Here is a 13,492-nt window from a genome sequence, read left to right as displayed (position 1 = left end):
AGAGTTTCACAGAACAGAGGGCTCGTCCGGGATTTGAACCCGGGACCTCTCGCACCCTAAGCGAGAATCATACCCCTAGACCAACGAGCCACGCTGCACAAACGCTTTTGTCGAGCGTTTTGTGCAGCAATATTTAGCTGAAAGGAAAGGCAGGTCGGGTGGTGTTGAGTTGCAGAAAAGCTGCCGGCTACATGCTGTACAGCAAAGGAGAGACAGTGCTGACACAAACACATGATACTGACAGAAAGTTGCGTGGGAAAGGGCTCTTCCGGGATTTGAACCCGGGACCTCTCGCACGCTAAGCGAGAATCATACCCCTAGACCAACGAGCCACGCTGCTCAAAAGCTTATGTCGAGCCTTCTGTGCAGCAATATTTATCTGTAAGGAAAGGGAGGTGTGGTGGTGTTTAGTTGCAGAAAAGCTGCCGGCTATATGCTGTACAGCAAAGGTGAGACAGTGCTGACACAAGCACATGATAATGACAAATATTTGCGTGGGGAAGGGCTCGTCCGGGATTTGAACCCGGGACCTCTAAATCTCCACAGCACAAAGGCGTTAGACAGTGAGGCCGACAAAGAATTGGTGAGGAAGCACAAAAGGGCTCGTCCGGGATTTGAACCCGGGACCTCTCGCACCCAAAGCGAGAATCATACCCCTAGACCAACGAGCCGCTGAGTGCTCTCCTGGGTCTTATTTGGTCAGGACCCCTTGCAGGCCTGAGCAAGTAAAAAATCTGGTTCAAAATTGGCTCTTTTCCTTCAATGCTAACAAAAAAGTTTCGTCTTTGTTTGTTTCGTTAGCGTCGATTCTTGCAGTGAAGTCTGGTGTTTCTTTCGGAAAGAAGGGCTCGTCCGGGAGTTGAACCCGGGACCTCTCGCACCCGAAGCGAGAATCATACCCCTAGACCAACGAGCCTGGGCCAAGGGTACCTTTTATTCGGTGCCTTTCTTCACACAAATATTTAGAGTGGTCTGCAGGGAAGACCAATATTTCAGCTTGGTTCCACTGCGCATCAACATTTCCTAAAGTAAGTCCTGGGTAACAAACTGCAGCAGTTCACCGGTGGCAGCTAGCAGCAAAAGTTGCAGAGTTTCACAGAACAGAGGGCTCGTCCGGGATTTGAACCCGGGACCTCTCGCACCCTAAGCGAGAATCATACCCCTAGACCAACGAGCCACGCTGCACAAACGCTTTTGTCGAGCGTTTTGTGCAGCAATATTTAGCTGAAAGGAAAGGCAGGTCGGGTGGTGTTGAGTTGCAGAAAAGCTGCCGGCTACATGCTGTACAGCAAAGGAGAGACAGTGCTGACACAAACAAATGATACTGACAGAAAGTTGCGTGGGAAAGAGCTCTTCCGGGATTTGAACCCGGGACCTCTCGCACGCTAAGCGAGAATCATACCCCTAGACCAACGAGCCACGCTGCTCAAAAGCTTATGTCGAGCCTTCTGTGCAGCAATATTTATCTGAAAGGAAAGGGAGGTGTGGTGGTGTTTAGTTGCAGAAAAGCTGCCGGCTATATGCTGTACAGCAAAGGTGAGACAGTGCTGACAGAAGCACATGATAATGACAAATATTTGCGTGGGGAAGGGCTCGTCCGGGATTTGAACCCGGGACCTCTCGCACCCTAAGCGAGAATCATACCCCTAGACCAACGAGCCTTGACTGGCTATGAATTTAGTTGAAAAAAACAACAACATAATTTTCTAGATCACTGACGAGAGTTGAAAATTAACACATTTCAATGAAATGCACCTATAACGCCTGCGGGCTCGTCCTGGATTTGAACCCGGGACCTCTTGCACCCAAAGCGATAATCATTCCCCTAGAACAACAAGCCCCAATGTGATGGCTACGGGGGAAAAAATAAACATCCAACTGAGGCTAAATCTCCACAGCACAAAGGCGTTAGACAGTGAGGCCGACAAAGAATTGGTGAGGAAGCACAAAAGGGCTCGTCCGGGATTTGAACCCGGGACCTCTCGCACCCAAAGCGAGAATCATACCCCTAGACCAACGAGCCGCTGAGTGCTCTGCTGGGTCTTATTTGGTCAGGACCCCTTGCAGGCCTGAGCAAGTAAAAAATCTGGTTCAAAATTGGCTCTTTTCCTTCAATGCTAACAAAAAAGTTTCGTCTTTGTTTGTTTCGTTAGCGTCGATTCTTGCAGTGAAGTCTGGTGTTTCTTTCGGAAAGAAGGGCTCGTCCGGGAGTTGAACCCGGGACCTCTCGCACCCGAAGCGAGAATCATACCCCTAGACCAACGAGCCTGGGCCAAGGGTACCTTTTATTCGGTGCCTTTCTTCACACAAATATTTAGAGTGGTCTGCAGGGAAGACCAATATTTCAGCTTGGTTCCACTGCGCATCAACATTTCCTAAAGTAAGTCCTGGGTAACAAACTGCAGCAGTTCACCGGTGGCAGCTAGCAGCAAAAGTTGCAGAGTTTCACAGAACAGAGGGCTCGTCCGGGATTTGAACCCGGGACCTCTCGCACCCTAAGCGAGAATCATACCCCTAGACCAACGAGCCACGCTGCACAAACGCTTTTGTCGAGCGTTTTGTGCAGCAATATTTAGCTGAAAGGAAAGGCAGGTGGGGTGGTGTTGAGTTGCAGAAAAGCTGCCGGCTACATGCTGTACAGCAAAGGAGAGACAGTGCTGACACAAACACATGATACTGACAGAAAGTTGCGTGGGAAAGGGCTCTTCCGGGATTTGAACCCGGGACCTCTCGCACGCTAAGCGAGAATCATACCCCTAGACCAACGAGCCACGCTGCTCAAAAGCTTATGTCGAGCCTTCTGTGCAGCAATATTTATCTGTAAGGAAAGGGAGGTGTGGTGGTGTTTAGTTGCAGAAAAGCTGCCGGCTATATGCTGTACAGCAAAGGTGAGACAGTGCTGACACAAGCACATGATAATGACAAATATTTGCGTGGGGAAGGGCTCGTCCGGGATTTGAACCCGGGACCTCTAAATCTCCACAGCACAAAGGCGTTAGACAGTGAGGCCGACAAAGAATTGGTGAGGAAGCACAAAAGGGCTCGTCCGGGATTTGAACCCGGGACCTCTCGCACCCAAAGCGAGAATCATACCCCTAGACCAACGAGCCGCTGAGTGCTCTCCTGGGTCTTATTTGGTCAGGACCCCTTGCAGGCCTGAGCAAGTAAAAAATCTGGTTCAAAATTGGCTCTTTTCCTTCAATGCTAACAAAAGAGTTTCGTCTTTGTTTGTTTCGTTAGCGTCGATTCTTGCAGTGAAGTCTGGCGTTTCTTTCGGATAGAAGGGCTCGTCCGGGAGTTGAACCCGGGACCTCTCGCACCCGAAGCGAGAATCATACCCCTAGACCAACGAGCCTGGGCCAAGGGTACCTTTTATTCGGTGCCTTTCTTCACACAAATATTTAGAGTGGTCTGCAGGGAAGACCAATATTTCAGCTTGGTTCCACTGCGCATCAACATTTCCTAAAGTAAGTCCTGGGTAACAAACTGCAGCAGTTCACCGGTGGCAGCTAGCAGCAAAAGTTGCAGAGTTTCACAGAACAGAGGGCTCGTCCGGGATTTGAACCCGGGACCTCTCGCACCCTAAGCGAGAATCATACCCCTAGACCAACGAGCCACGCTGCACAAACGCTTTTGTCGAGCGTTTTGTGCAGCAATATTTAGCTGAAAGGAAAGGCAGGTCGGGTGGTGTTGAGTTGCAGAAAAGCTGCCGGCTACATGCTGTACAGCAAAGGAGAGACAGTGCTGACACAAACACATGATACTGACAGAAAGTTGCGTGGGAAAGGGCTCTTCCGGGATTTGAACCCGGGACCTCTCGCACGCTAAGCGAGAATCATACCCCTAGACCAACGAGCCACGCTGCTCAAAAGCTTATGTCGAGCCTTCTGTGCAGCAATATTTATCTGTAAGGAAAGGGAGGTGTGGTGGTGTTTAGTTGCAGAAAAGCTGCCGGCTATATGCTGTACAGCAAAGGTGAGACAGTGCTGACACAAGCACATGATAATGACAAATATTTGCGTGGGGAAGGGCTCGTCCGGGATTTGAACCCGGGACCTCTAAATCTCCACAGCACAAAGGCGTTAGACAGTGAGGCCGACAAAGAATTGGTGAGGAAGCACAAAAGGGCTCGTCCGGGATTTGAACCCGGGACCTCTCGCACCCAAAGCGAGAATCATACCCCTAGACCAACGAGCCGCTGAGTGCTCTCCTGGGTCTTATTTGGTCAGGACCCCTTGCAGGCCTGAGCAAGTAAAAAATCTGGTTCAAAATTGGCTCTTTTCCTTCAATGCTAACAAAAGAGTTTCGTCTTTGTTTGTTTCGTTAGCGTCGATTCTTGCAGTGAAGTCTGGCGTTTCTTTCGGATAGAAGGGCTCGTCCGGGAGTTGAACCCGGGACCTCTCGCACCCGAAGCGAGAATCATACCCCTAGACCAACGAGCCTGGGCCAAGGGTACCTTTTATTCGGTGCCTTTCTTCACACAAATATTTAGAGTGGTCTGCAGGGAAGACCAATATTTCAGCTTGGTTCCACTGCGCATCAACATTTCCTAAAGTAAGTCCTGGGTAACAAACTGCAGCAGTTCACCGGTGGCAGCTAGCAGCAAAAGTTGCAGAGTTTCACAGAACAGAGGGCTCGTCCGGGATTTGAACCCGGGACCTCTCGCACCCTAAGCGAGAATCATACCCCTAGACCAACGAGCCACGCTGCACAAATGCTTTTGTCGAGCGTTTTGTGCAGCAATATTTAGCTGAAAGGAAAGGCAGGTCGGGTGGTGTTGAGTTGCAGAAAAGCTGCCGGCTACATGCTGTACAGCAAAGGAGAGACAGTGCTGACACAAACACATGATACTGACAGAAAGTTGCGTGGGAATGGGCTCTTCCGGGATTTGAACCCGGGACCTCTCGCACGCTAAGCGAGAATCATACCCCTAGACCAACGAGCCACGCTGCTCAAAAGCTTATGTCGAGCCTTCTGTGCAGCAATATTTATCTGTAAGGAAAGGGAGGTGTGGTGGTGTTTAGTTGCAGAAAAGCTGCCGGCTATATGCTGTACAGCAAAGGTGAGACAGTGCTGACACAAGCACATGATAATGACAAATATTTGCGTGGGGAAGGGCTCGTCCGGGATTTGAACCCGGGACCTCTAAATCTCCACAGCACAAAGGCGTTAGACAGTGAGGCCGACAAAGAATTGGTGAGGAAGCACAAAAGGGCTCGTCCGGGATTTGAACCCGGGACCTCTCGCACCCAAAGCGAGAATCATACCCCTAGACCAACGAGCCGCTGAGTGCTCTCCTGGGTCTTATTTGGTCAGGACCCCTTGCAGGCCTGAGCAAGTAAAAAATCTGGTTCAAAATTGGCTCTTTTCCTTCAATGCTAACAAAAGAGTTTCGTCTTTGTTTGTTTCGTTAGCGTCGATTCTTGCAGTGAAGTCTGGCGTTTCTTTCGGATAGAAGGGCTCGTCCGGGAGTTGAACCCGGGACCTCTCGCACCCGAAGCGAGAATCATACCCCTAGACCAACGAGCCTGGGCCAAGGGTACCTTTTATTCGGTGCCTTTCTTCACACAAATATTTAGTGGTCTGCAGGGAAGACCAATATTTCAGCTTGGTTCCACTGCGCATCAACATTTCCTAAAGTAAGTCCTGGGTAACAAACTGCAGCAGTTCACCGGTGGCAGCTAGCAGCAAAAGTTGCAGAGTTTCACAGAACAGAGGGCTCGTCCGGGATTTGAACCCGGGACCTCTCGCACCCTAAGCGAGAATCATACCCCTAGACCAACGAGCCACGCTGCACAAACGCTTTTGTCGAGCGTTTTGTGCAGCAATATTTAGCTGAAAGGAAAGGCAGGTCGGGTGGTGTTGAGTTGCAGAAAAGCTGCCGGCTACATGCTGTACAGCAAAGGAGAGACAGTGCTGACACAAACACATGATACTGACAGAAAGTTGCGTGGGAAAGGGCTCTTCCGGGATTTGAACCTGGGACCTCTGGCACGCTAAGCGAGAATCATACCCCTAGACCAACGAGCCACGCTGCTCAAAAGCTTATGTCGAGCCTTCTGTGCAGCAATATTTATCTGTAAGGAAAGGGAGGTGTGGTGGTGTTTAGTTGCAGAAAAGCTGCCGGCTATATGCTGTACAGCAAAGGTGAGACAGTGCTGACACAAGCACATGATAATGACAAATATTTGCGTGGGGAAGGGCTCGTCCGGGATTTGAACCCGGGACCTCTAAATCTCCACAGCACAAAGGCGTTAGACAGTGAGGCCGACAAAGAATTGGTGAGGAAGCACAAAAGGGCTCGTCCGGGATTTGAACCCGGGACCTCTCGCACCCAAAGCGAGAATCATACCCCTAGACCAACGAGCCGCTGAGTGCTCTCCTGGGTCTTATTTGGTCAGGACCCCTTGCAGGCCTGAGCAAGTAAAAAATCTGGTTCAAAATTGGCTCTTTTCCTTCAATGCTAACAAAAGAGTTTCGTCTTTGTTTGTTTCGTTAGCGTCGATTCTTGCAGTGAAGTCTGGCGTTTCTTTCGGATAGAAGGGCTCGTCCGGGAGTTGAACCCGGGACCTCTCGCACCCGAAGCGAGAATCATACCCCTAGACCAACGATCCTGGGCCAACGTTACCTTTTATTCGGTGCCTTTCTTCACACAAATATTTAGAGTGGTCTGCAGGGAAGACCAATATTTCAGCTTGGTTCCACTGCGCATCAACATTTCCTAAAGTAAGTCCTGGGTAACAAACTGCAGCAGTTCACCGGTGGCAGCTAGCAGCAAAAGTTGCAGAGTTTCACAGAACAGAGGGCTCGTCCGGGATTTGAACCCGGGACCTCTCGCACCCTAAGCGAGAATCATACCCCTAGACCACAGAGCCACGCTGCACAAACGCTTTTGTCGAGCGTTTTGTGCAGCAATATTTAGCTGAAAGGAAAGGCAGGTCGGGTGGTGTTGAGTTGCAGAAAAGCTGCGGGATACATGCTGTACAGCAAAGGAGAGACAGTGCTGACACAAACACATGATACTTACAGAAAGTTGCGTGGGAAAGGGCTCTTCTGGGATTTGAACCCGGGACCTCTCGCACCCTAAGCGAGAATCATACCCCTAGACCAACGAGCCACGCTGCTCAAAAGCTTATGTCGAGCCTTCTGTGCAGCAATATTTATCTGAAAGGAAAGGGAGGTGTGGTGGTGTTTAGTTGCAGAAAAGCTGCCGGCTATATGCTGTACAGCAAAGGTGAGACAGTGCTGACACAAGCACATGATAATGACAAATATTTGCGTGGGGAAGGGCTCGTCCGGGATTTGAACCCGGGACCTCTCGCACCCTAAGCGAGAATCATACCCCTAGACCAACGAGCCTTGACTGGCTATGAATTTAGTTGAAAAAAACAACAACATAATTTTCTAGATCACTGACGAGAGTTGAAAATTAACACATTTCAATGAAATGCACCTATAACGCCTGCGGGCTCGTCCTGGATTTGAACCCGGGACCTCTTGCACCCAAAGCGATAATCATTCCCCTAGAACAACAAGCCCCAATGTGATGGCTACGGGGGAAAAAATAAACATCCAACTGAGGCTAAATCTCCACAGCACAAAGGCGTTAGACAGTGAGGCCGACAAAGAATTGGTGAGGAAGCACAAAAGGGCTCGTCCGGGATTTGAACCCGGGACCTCTCGCACCCAAAGCGAGAATCATACCCCTAGACCAACGAGCCGCTGAGTGCTCTCCTGGGTCTTATTTGGTCAGGACCCCTTGCAGGCCTGAGCAAGTAAAAAATCTGGTTCAAAATTGGCTCTTTTCCTTCAATGCTAACAAAAGAGTTTCGTCTTTGTTTGTTTCGTTAGCGTCGATTCTTGCAGTGAAGTCTGGCGTTTCTTTCGGATAGAAGGGCTCGTCCGTGAGTTGAACCCGGGACCTCTCGCACCCGAAGCGAGAATCATACCCCTAGACCAACGAGCCTGGGCCAACGTTACCTTTTATTCGGTGCCTTTCTTCACACAAATATTTAGAGTGGTCTGCAGGGAAGACCAATATTTCAGCTTGGTTCCACTGCGCATCAACATTTCCTAAAGTAAGTCCTGGGTAACAAACTGCAGCAGTTCACCGGTGGCAGCTAGCATCAAAAGTTGCAGAGTTTCACAGAACAGAGGGCTCGTCCGGGATTTGAACCCGGGACCTCTCGCACCCTAAGCGAGAATCATACCCCTAGACCACAGAGCCACGCTGCACAAACGCTTTTGTCGAGCGTTTTGTGCAGCAATATTTAGCTGAAAGGAAAGGCAGGTCGGGTGGTGTTGAGTTGCAGAAAAGCTGCGGGATACATGCTGTACAGCAAAGGAGAGACAGTGCTGACACAAACACATGATACTTACAGAAAGTTGCGTGGGAAAGGGCTCTTCTGGGATTTGAACCCGGGACCTCTCGCACCCTAAGCGAGAATCATACCCCTAGACCAACGAGCCACGCTGCTCAAAAGCTTATGTCGAGCCTTCTGTGCAGCAATATTTATCTGAAAGGAAAGGGAGGTGTGGTGGTGTTTAGTTGCAGAAAAGCTGCCGGCTATATGCTGTACAGCAAAGGTGAGACAGTGCTGACACAAGCACATGATAATGACAAATATTTGCGTGGGGAAGGGCTCGTCCGGGATTTGAACCCGGGACCTCTCGCACCCTAAGCGAGAATCATACCCCTAGACCAACGAGCCTTGACTGGCTATGAATTTAGTTGAAAAAAACAACAACATAATTTTCTAGATCACTGACGAGAGTTGAAAATTAACACATTTCAATGAAATGCACCTATAACGCCTGCGGGCTCGTCCTGGATTTGAACCCGGGACCTCTTGCACCCAAAGCGATAATCATTCCCCTAGAACAACAAGCCCCAATGTGATGGCTACGGGGGAAAAAATAAACATCCAACTGAGGCTAAATCTCCACAGCACAAAGGCGTTAGACAGTGAGGCCGACAAAGAATTGGTGAGGAAGCACAAAAGGGCTCGTCCGGGATTTGAACCCGGGACCTCTCGCACCCAAAGCGAGAATCATACCCCTAGACCAACGAGCCGCTGAGTGCTCTGCTGGGTCTTATTTTGTCAGGACCACTTGCAGGCCTGAGCAAGTAAAAAATCTGGTTCAAAATTGGCTCTTTTCCTTCAATGCTAACAAAAGAGTTTCGTCTTTGTTTGTTTCGTTAGCGTCGATTCTTGCAGTGAAGTCTGGCGTTTCTTTCGGATAGAAGGGCTCGTCCGGGAGTTGAACCCGGGACCTCTCGCACCCGAAGCGAGAATCATACCCCTAGACCAACGAGCCTGGGCCAAGGGTACCTTTTATTCGGTGCCTTTCTTCACACAAATATTTAGAGTGGTCTGCAGGGAAGACCAATATTTCAGCTTGGTTCCACTGCGCATCAACATTTCCTAAAGTAAGTCCTGGGTAACAAACTGCAGCAGTTCACCGGTGGCAGCTAGCAGCAAAAGTTGCAGAGTTTCACAGAACAGAGGGGTCGTCCGGGATTTGAACCCGGGACCTCTCGCACCCTAAGCGAGAATCATACCCCTAGACCAACGAGCCACGCTGCACAAACGCTTTTGTCGAGCGTTTTGTGCAGCAATATTTAGCTGAAAGGAAAGGGAGGTCGGGTGGTGTTGAGTTGCAGAAAAGCTGCGGGATACATGCTGTACAGCAAAGGAGAGACAGTGCTGACACAAACACATGATACTTACAGAAAGTTGCGTGGGAAAGGGCTCTTCTGGGATTTGAACCCGGGACCTCTCGCACCCTAAGCGAGAATCATACCCCTAGACCAACGAGCCACGCTGCTCAAAAGCATATGTCGAGCCTTCTGTGCAGCAATATTTATCTGAAAGGAAAGGGAGGTGTGGTGGTGTTTAGTTGCAGAAAAGCTGCCGGCTATATGCTGTACAGCAAAGGTGAGACAGTGCTGACACAAGCACATGATAATGACAAATATTTGCGTGGGGAAGGGCTCGTCCGGGATTTGAACCCGGGACCTCTCGCACCCTAAGCGAGAATCATACCCCTAGACCAACGAGCCTTGACTGGCTATGAATTTAGTTGAAAAAAACAACAACATAATTTTCTAGATCACTGACGAGAGTTGAAAATTAACACATTTCAATGAAATGCACCTATAACGCCTGCGGGCTCGTCCTGGATTTGAACCCGGGACCTCTTGCACCCAAAGCGATAATCATTCCCCTAGAACAACAAGCCCCAATGTGATGGCTACGGGGGAAAAAATAAACATCCAACTGAGGCTAAATCTCCACAGCACAAAGGCGTTAGACAGTGAGGCCGACAAAGAATTGGTGAGGAAGCACAAAAGGGCTCGTCCGGGATTTGAACCCGGGACCTCTCGCACCCAAAGCGAGAATCATACCCCTAGACCAACGAGCCGCTGAGTGCTCTGCTGGGTCTTATTTTGTCAGGACCACTTGCAGGCCTGAGCAAGTAAAAAATCTGGTTCAAAATTGGCTCTTTTCCTTCAATGCTAACAAAAGAGTTTCGTCTTTGTTTGTTTCGTTAGCGTCGATTCTTGCAGTGAAGTCTGGCGTTTCTTTCGGATAGAAGGGCTCGTCCGGGAGTTGAACCCGGGACCTCTCACACCCGAAGCGAGAATCATACCCCTAGACCAACGAGCCTGGGCCAAGGGCACCTTTTATTCGGTGCCTTTCTTCACACAAATATTTAGAGTGGTCTGCAGGGAAGACCAATATTTCAGCTTGGTTCCACTGCGCATCAACATTTCCTAAAGTAAGTCCTGGGTAACAAACTGCAGCAGTTCACCGGTGGCAGCTAGCAGCAAAAGTTGCAGAGTTTCACAGAACAGAGGGGTCGTCCGGGATTTGAACCCGGGACCTCTCGCACCCTAAGCGAGAATCATACCCCTAGACCAACGAGCCACGCTGCACAAACGCTTTTGTCGAGCGTTTTGTGCAGCAATATTTAGCTGAAAGGAAAGGCAGGTCGGGTGGTGTTGAGTTGCAGAAAAGCTGCCGGCTACATGCTGTACAGCAAAGGAGAGACAGTGCTGACACAAACACATGATACTGACAGAAAGTTGCGTGGGAAAGGGCTCTTCCGGGATTTGAACCCGGGACCTCTCGCACCCTAAGCGAGAATCATACCCCTAGACCAACGAGCCTTGACTGGCTATGAATTTAGTTGAAAAAAACAACAACATAATTTTCTAGATCACTGACGAGAGTTGAAAATTAACACATTTCAATGAAATGCACCTATAACGCCTGCGGGCTCGTCCTGGATTTGAACCCGGGACCTCTCGCACCCAAAGCGATAATCATTCCCCTAGAACAACAAGCCCCAATGTGATGGCTACGGGGGAAAAAATAAACATCCAACTGAGGCTAAATCTCCACAGCACAAAGGCGTTAGACAGTGAGGCCGACAAAGAATTGGTGAGGAAGCACAAAAGGGCTCGTCCGGGATTTGAACCCGGGACCTCTCGCACCCAAAGCGAGAATCATACCCCTAGACCAACGAGCCGCTGAGTGCTCTCCTGGGTCTTATTTGGTCAGGACCCCTTGTAGGCCTGAGCAAGTAAAAAATCTGGTTCAAAATTGGCTCTTTTCCTTCAATGCTAACAAAAGAGTTTCGTCTTTGTTTGTTTCGTTAGTGTCGATTCTTGCAGTGAAGTCTGGCGTTTCTTTCGGATAGAAGGGCTCGTCCGGGAGTTGAACCCGGGACCTCTCGCAGCCGAAGCGAGAATCATACCCCTAGACCAACGAGCCTGGGCCAACGTTACCTTTTATTCGGTGCCTTTCTTCACACAAATATTTAGAGTGGTCTGCAGGGAAGACCAATATTTCAGCTTGGTTCCACTGCGCATCAACATTTCCTAAAGTAAGTCCTGGGTAACAAACTGCAGCAGTTCACCGGTGGCAGCTAGCATCAAAAGTTGCAGAGTTTCACAGAACAGAGGGCTCGTCCGGGATTTGAACCCGGGACCTCTCGCACCCTAAGCGAGAATCATACCCCTAGACCAACGAGCCACGCTGCACAAACGCTTTTGTCGAGCGTTTTGTGCAGCAATATTTAGCTGAAAGGAAAGGCAGGTCGGGTGGTGTTGAGTTGCAGAAAAGCTGCGGGATACATGCTGTACAGCAAAGGAGAGACAGTGCTGACACAAACACATGATACTTACAGAAAGTTGCGTGGGAAAGGGCTCTTCTGGGATTTGAACCCGGGACCTCTCGCACCCTAAGCGAGAATCATACCCCTAGACCAACGAGCCACGCTGCTCAAAAGCATATGTCGAGCCTTCTGTGCAGCAATATTTATCTGAAAGGAAAGGGAGGTGTGGTGGTGTTTAGTTGCAGAAAAGCTGCCGGCTATATGCTGTACAGCAAAGGTGAGACAGTGCTGACACAAGCACATGATAATGACAAATATTTGCGTGGGGAAGGGCTCGTCCGGGATTTGAACCCGGGACCTCTCGCACCCTAAGCGAGAATCATACCCCTAGACCAACGAGCCTTGACTGGCTATGAATTTAGTTGAAAAAAACAACAACATAATTTTCTAGATCACTGACGAGAGTTGAAAATTAACACATTTCAATGAAATGCACCTATAACGCCTGCGGGCTCGTCCTGGATTTGAACCCGGGACCTCTTGCACCCAAAGCGATAATCATTCCCCTAGAACAACAAGCCCCAATGTGATGGCTACGGGGGAAAAAATAAACATCCAACTGAGGCTAAATCTCCACAGCACAAAGGCGTTAGACAGTGAGGCCGACAAAGAATTGGTGAGGAAGCACAAAAGGGCTCGTCCGGGATTTGAACCCGGGACCTCTCGCACCCAAAGCGAGAATCATACCCCTAGACCAACGAGCCGCTGAGTGCTCTGCTGGGTCTTATTTTGTCAGGACCACTTGCAGGCCTGAGCAAGTAAAAAATCTGGTTCAAAATTGGCTCTTTTCCTTCAATGCTAACAAAAGAGTTTCGTCTTTGTTTGTTTCGTTAGTGTCGATTCTTGCAGTGAAGTCTGGCGTTTCTTTCGGATAGAAGGGCTCGTCCGGGAGTTGAACCCGGGACCTCTCGCAGCCGAAGCGAGAATCATACCCCTAGACCAACGAGCCTGGGCCAACGTTACCTTTTATTCGGTGCCTTTCTTCACACAAATATTTAGAGTGGTCTGCAGGGAAGACCAATATTTCAGCTTGGTTCCACTGCGCATCAACATTTCCTAAAGTAAGTCCTGGGTAACAAACTGCAGCAGTTCACCGGTGGCAGCTAGCATCAAAAGTTGCAGAGTTTCCCAGAACAGAGGGCTCGTCCGGGATTTGAACCCGGGACCTCTCGCACCCTAAGCGAGAATCATACCCCTAGACCAACGAGCCACGCTGCACAAACGCTTTTGTCGAGCGTTTTGTGCAGCAATATTTAGCTGAAAGGAAAGGCAGGTCGGGTGGTGTTGAGTTGCAGAAAAGCTGCGGGAT

At 49.7% G+C, this 13,492-nt stretch overlaps 43 non-coding genes across 43 annotated transcripts; all 43 read right to left on the bottom strand.

The window, feature by feature from the left end:
• Window positions 1–18: 18 nt before the first annotated feature.
• Window positions 19–90, bottom strand: trnap-agg (transfer RNA proline (anticodon AGG)). The gene has a single exon. It is a non-coding gene; the product is annotated as a tRNA-Pro (tRNA).
• A 170-nt stretch (window positions 91–260) lies between these two features.
• trnaa-agc (transfer RNA alanine (anticodon AGC)) lies at window positions 261–332 on the bottom strand. Its single transcript has one exon. It is a non-coding gene; the product is annotated as a tRNA-Ala (tRNA).
• A 267-nt stretch (window positions 333–599) lies between these two features.
• On the bottom strand, window positions 600–671 carry trnap-ugg (transfer RNA proline (anticodon UGG)). The gene has a single exon. It is a non-coding gene; the product is annotated as a tRNA-Pro (tRNA).
• A 173-nt stretch (window positions 672–844) lies between these two features.
• Window positions 845–916, bottom strand: trnap-cgg (transfer RNA proline (anticodon CGG)). The gene has a single exon. It is a non-coding gene; the product is annotated as a tRNA-Pro (tRNA).
• A 189-nt stretch (window positions 917–1,105) lies between these two features.
• On the bottom strand, window positions 1,106–1,177 carry trnap-agg (transfer RNA proline (anticodon AGG)). Its single transcript has one exon. It is a non-coding gene; the product is annotated as a tRNA-Pro (tRNA).
• A 170-nt stretch (window positions 1,178–1,347) lies between these two features.
• Window positions 1,348–1,419, bottom strand: trnaa-agc (transfer RNA alanine (anticodon AGC)). The gene has a single exon. It is a non-coding gene; the product is annotated as a tRNA-Ala (tRNA).
• Window positions 1,420–1,589: 170 nt separating this feature from the next.
• Window positions 1,590–1,661, bottom strand: trnap-agg (transfer RNA proline (anticodon AGG)). Its single transcript has one exon. It is a non-coding gene; the product is annotated as a tRNA-Pro (tRNA).
• A 290-nt stretch (window positions 1,662–1,951) lies between these two features.
• On the bottom strand, window positions 1,952–2,023 carry trnap-ugg (transfer RNA proline (anticodon UGG)). Its single transcript has one exon. It is a non-coding gene; the product is annotated as a tRNA-Pro (tRNA).
• Window positions 2,024–2,196: 173 nt separating this feature from the next.
• trnap-cgg (transfer RNA proline (anticodon CGG)) lies at window positions 2,197–2,268 on the bottom strand. Its single transcript has one exon. It is a non-coding gene; the product is annotated as a tRNA-Pro (tRNA).
• A 189-nt stretch (window positions 2,269–2,457) lies between these two features.
• Window positions 2,458–2,529, bottom strand: trnap-agg (transfer RNA proline (anticodon AGG)). Its single transcript has one exon. It is a non-coding gene; the product is annotated as a tRNA-Pro (tRNA).
• A 170-nt stretch (window positions 2,530–2,699) lies between these two features.
• trnaa-agc (transfer RNA alanine (anticodon AGC)) lies at window positions 2,700–2,771 on the bottom strand. Its single transcript has one exon. It is a non-coding gene; the product is annotated as a tRNA-Ala (tRNA).
• Window positions 2,772–3,038: 267 nt separating this feature from the next.
• trnap-ugg (transfer RNA proline (anticodon UGG)) lies at window positions 3,039–3,110 on the bottom strand. Its single transcript has one exon. It is a non-coding gene; the product is annotated as a tRNA-Pro (tRNA).
• A 173-nt stretch (window positions 3,111–3,283) lies between these two features.
• Window positions 3,284–3,355, bottom strand: trnap-cgg (transfer RNA proline (anticodon CGG)). Its single transcript has one exon. It is a non-coding gene; the product is annotated as a tRNA-Pro (tRNA).
• Window positions 3,356–3,544: 189 nt separating this feature from the next.
• On the bottom strand, window positions 3,545–3,616 carry trnap-agg (transfer RNA proline (anticodon AGG)). The gene has a single exon. It is a non-coding gene; the product is annotated as a tRNA-Pro (tRNA).
• A 170-nt stretch (window positions 3,617–3,786) lies between these two features.
• Window positions 3,787–3,858, bottom strand: trnaa-agc (transfer RNA alanine (anticodon AGC)). The gene has a single exon. It is a non-coding gene; the product is annotated as a tRNA-Ala (tRNA).
• A 267-nt stretch (window positions 3,859–4,125) lies between these two features.
• trnap-ugg (transfer RNA proline (anticodon UGG)) lies at window positions 4,126–4,197 on the bottom strand. The gene has a single exon. It is a non-coding gene; the product is annotated as a tRNA-Pro (tRNA).
• A 173-nt stretch (window positions 4,198–4,370) lies between these two features.
• On the bottom strand, window positions 4,371–4,442 carry trnap-cgg (transfer RNA proline (anticodon CGG)). Its single transcript has one exon. It is a non-coding gene; the product is annotated as a tRNA-Pro (tRNA).
• A 189-nt stretch (window positions 4,443–4,631) lies between these two features.
• trnap-agg (transfer RNA proline (anticodon AGG)) lies at window positions 4,632–4,703 on the bottom strand. The gene has a single exon. It is a non-coding gene; the product is annotated as a tRNA-Pro (tRNA).
• Window positions 4,704–4,873: 170 nt separating this feature from the next.
• On the bottom strand, window positions 4,874–4,945 carry trnaa-agc (transfer RNA alanine (anticodon AGC)). The gene has a single exon. It is a non-coding gene; the product is annotated as a tRNA-Ala (tRNA).
• A 267-nt stretch (window positions 4,946–5,212) lies between these two features.
• Window positions 5,213–5,284, bottom strand: trnap-ugg (transfer RNA proline (anticodon UGG)). The gene has a single exon. It is a non-coding gene; the product is annotated as a tRNA-Pro (tRNA).
• Window positions 5,285–5,457: 173 nt separating this feature from the next.
• Window positions 5,458–5,529, bottom strand: trnap-cgg (transfer RNA proline (anticodon CGG)). The gene has a single exon. It is a non-coding gene; the product is annotated as a tRNA-Pro (tRNA).
• A 187-nt stretch (window positions 5,530–5,716) lies between these two features.
• Window positions 5,717–5,788, bottom strand: trnap-agg (transfer RNA proline (anticodon AGG)). The gene has a single exon. It is a non-coding gene; the product is annotated as a tRNA-Pro (tRNA).
• A 509-nt stretch (window positions 5,789–6,297) lies between these two features.
• On the bottom strand, window positions 6,298–6,369 carry trnap-ugg (transfer RNA proline (anticodon UGG)). The gene has a single exon. It is a non-coding gene; the product is annotated as a tRNA-Pro (tRNA).
• Window positions 6,370–6,542: 173 nt separating this feature from the next.
• On the bottom strand, window positions 6,543–6,614 carry trnap-cgg (transfer RNA proline (anticodon CGG)). The gene has a single exon. It is a non-coding gene; the product is annotated as a tRNA-Pro (tRNA).
• A 673-nt stretch (window positions 6,615–7,287) lies between these two features.
• On the bottom strand, window positions 7,288–7,359 carry trnap-agg (transfer RNA proline (anticodon AGG)). The gene has a single exon. It is a non-coding gene; the product is annotated as a tRNA-Pro (tRNA).
• A 290-nt stretch (window positions 7,360–7,649) lies between these two features.
• trnap-ugg (transfer RNA proline (anticodon UGG)) lies at window positions 7,650–7,721 on the bottom strand. The gene has a single exon. It is a non-coding gene; the product is annotated as a tRNA-Pro (tRNA).
• A 173-nt stretch (window positions 7,722–7,894) lies between these two features.
• On the bottom strand, window positions 7,895–7,966 carry trnap-cgg (transfer RNA proline (anticodon CGG)). Its single transcript has one exon. It is a non-coding gene; the product is annotated as a tRNA-Pro (tRNA).
• Window positions 7,967–8,639: 673 nt separating this feature from the next.
• On the bottom strand, window positions 8,640–8,711 carry trnap-agg (transfer RNA proline (anticodon AGG)). The gene has a single exon. It is a non-coding gene; the product is annotated as a tRNA-Pro (tRNA).
• Window positions 8,712–9,001: 290 nt separating this feature from the next.
• Window positions 9,002–9,073, bottom strand: trnap-ugg (transfer RNA proline (anticodon UGG)). The gene has a single exon. It is a non-coding gene; the product is annotated as a tRNA-Pro (tRNA).
• Window positions 9,074–9,246: 173 nt separating this feature from the next.
• trnap-cgg (transfer RNA proline (anticodon CGG)) lies at window positions 9,247–9,318 on the bottom strand. Its single transcript has one exon. It is a non-coding gene; the product is annotated as a tRNA-Pro (tRNA).
• Window positions 9,319–9,507: 189 nt separating this feature from the next.
• trnap-agg (transfer RNA proline (anticodon AGG)) lies at window positions 9,508–9,579 on the bottom strand. The gene has a single exon. It is a non-coding gene; the product is annotated as a tRNA-Pro (tRNA).
• A 412-nt stretch (window positions 9,580–9,991) lies between these two features.
• On the bottom strand, window positions 9,992–10,063 carry trnap-agg (transfer RNA proline (anticodon AGG)). The gene has a single exon. It is a non-coding gene; the product is annotated as a tRNA-Pro (tRNA).
• A 290-nt stretch (window positions 10,064–10,353) lies between these two features.
• On the bottom strand, window positions 10,354–10,425 carry trnap-ugg (transfer RNA proline (anticodon UGG)). Its single transcript has one exon. It is a non-coding gene; the product is annotated as a tRNA-Pro (tRNA).
• A 173-nt stretch (window positions 10,426–10,598) lies between these two features.
• trnap-cgg (transfer RNA proline (anticodon CGG)) lies at window positions 10,599–10,670 on the bottom strand. Its single transcript has one exon. It is a non-coding gene; the product is annotated as a tRNA-Pro (tRNA).
• Window positions 10,671–10,859: 189 nt separating this feature from the next.
• Window positions 10,860–10,931, bottom strand: trnap-agg (transfer RNA proline (anticodon AGG)). Its single transcript has one exon. It is a non-coding gene; the product is annotated as a tRNA-Pro (tRNA).
• A 170-nt stretch (window positions 10,932–11,101) lies between these two features.
• Window positions 11,102–11,173, bottom strand: trnap-agg (transfer RNA proline (anticodon AGG)). The gene has a single exon. It is a non-coding gene; the product is annotated as a tRNA-Pro (tRNA).
• A 290-nt stretch (window positions 11,174–11,463) lies between these two features.
• On the bottom strand, window positions 11,464–11,535 carry trnap-ugg (transfer RNA proline (anticodon UGG)). The gene has a single exon. It is a non-coding gene; the product is annotated as a tRNA-Pro (tRNA).
• Window positions 11,536–11,708: 173 nt separating this feature from the next.
• On the bottom strand, window positions 11,709–11,780 carry trnap-cgg (transfer RNA proline (anticodon CGG)). The gene has a single exon. It is a non-coding gene; the product is annotated as a tRNA-Pro (tRNA).
• Window positions 11,781–11,969: 189 nt separating this feature from the next.
• Window positions 11,970–12,041, bottom strand: trnap-agg (transfer RNA proline (anticodon AGG)). Its single transcript has one exon. It is a non-coding gene; the product is annotated as a tRNA-Pro (tRNA).
• Window positions 12,042–12,453: 412 nt separating this feature from the next.
• trnap-agg (transfer RNA proline (anticodon AGG)) lies at window positions 12,454–12,525 on the bottom strand. The gene has a single exon. It is a non-coding gene; the product is annotated as a tRNA-Pro (tRNA).
• Window positions 12,526–12,815: 290 nt separating this feature from the next.
• Window positions 12,816–12,887, bottom strand: trnap-ugg (transfer RNA proline (anticodon UGG)). Its single transcript has one exon. It is a non-coding gene; the product is annotated as a tRNA-Pro (tRNA).
• A 173-nt stretch (window positions 12,888–13,060) lies between these two features.
• On the bottom strand, window positions 13,061–13,132 carry trnap-cgg (transfer RNA proline (anticodon CGG)). Its single transcript has one exon. It is a non-coding gene; the product is annotated as a tRNA-Pro (tRNA).
• Window positions 13,133–13,321: 189 nt separating this feature from the next.
• On the bottom strand, window positions 13,322–13,393 carry trnap-agg (transfer RNA proline (anticodon AGG)). Its single transcript has one exon. It is a non-coding gene; the product is annotated as a tRNA-Pro (tRNA).
• Window positions 13,394–13,492: the final 99 nt, after the last annotated feature.

The sequence above is a fragment of the Alosa pseudoharengus genome, unplaced genomic scaffold (assembly GCF_046254945.1).
Source record: "Alosa pseudoharengus isolate Yale_2024_CS ecotype anadromous, Long Island Sound unplaced genomic scaffold, YU_APseudo_1.1 YU_APseudo_1.1_scf_6, whole genome shotgun sequence".
NCBI lineage: Eukaryota > Metazoa > Chordata > Actinopteri > Clupeiformes > Clupeidae > Alosa > Alosa pseudoharengus.
This window is presented reverse-complemented; position numbering and strand designations above follow the sequence as displayed.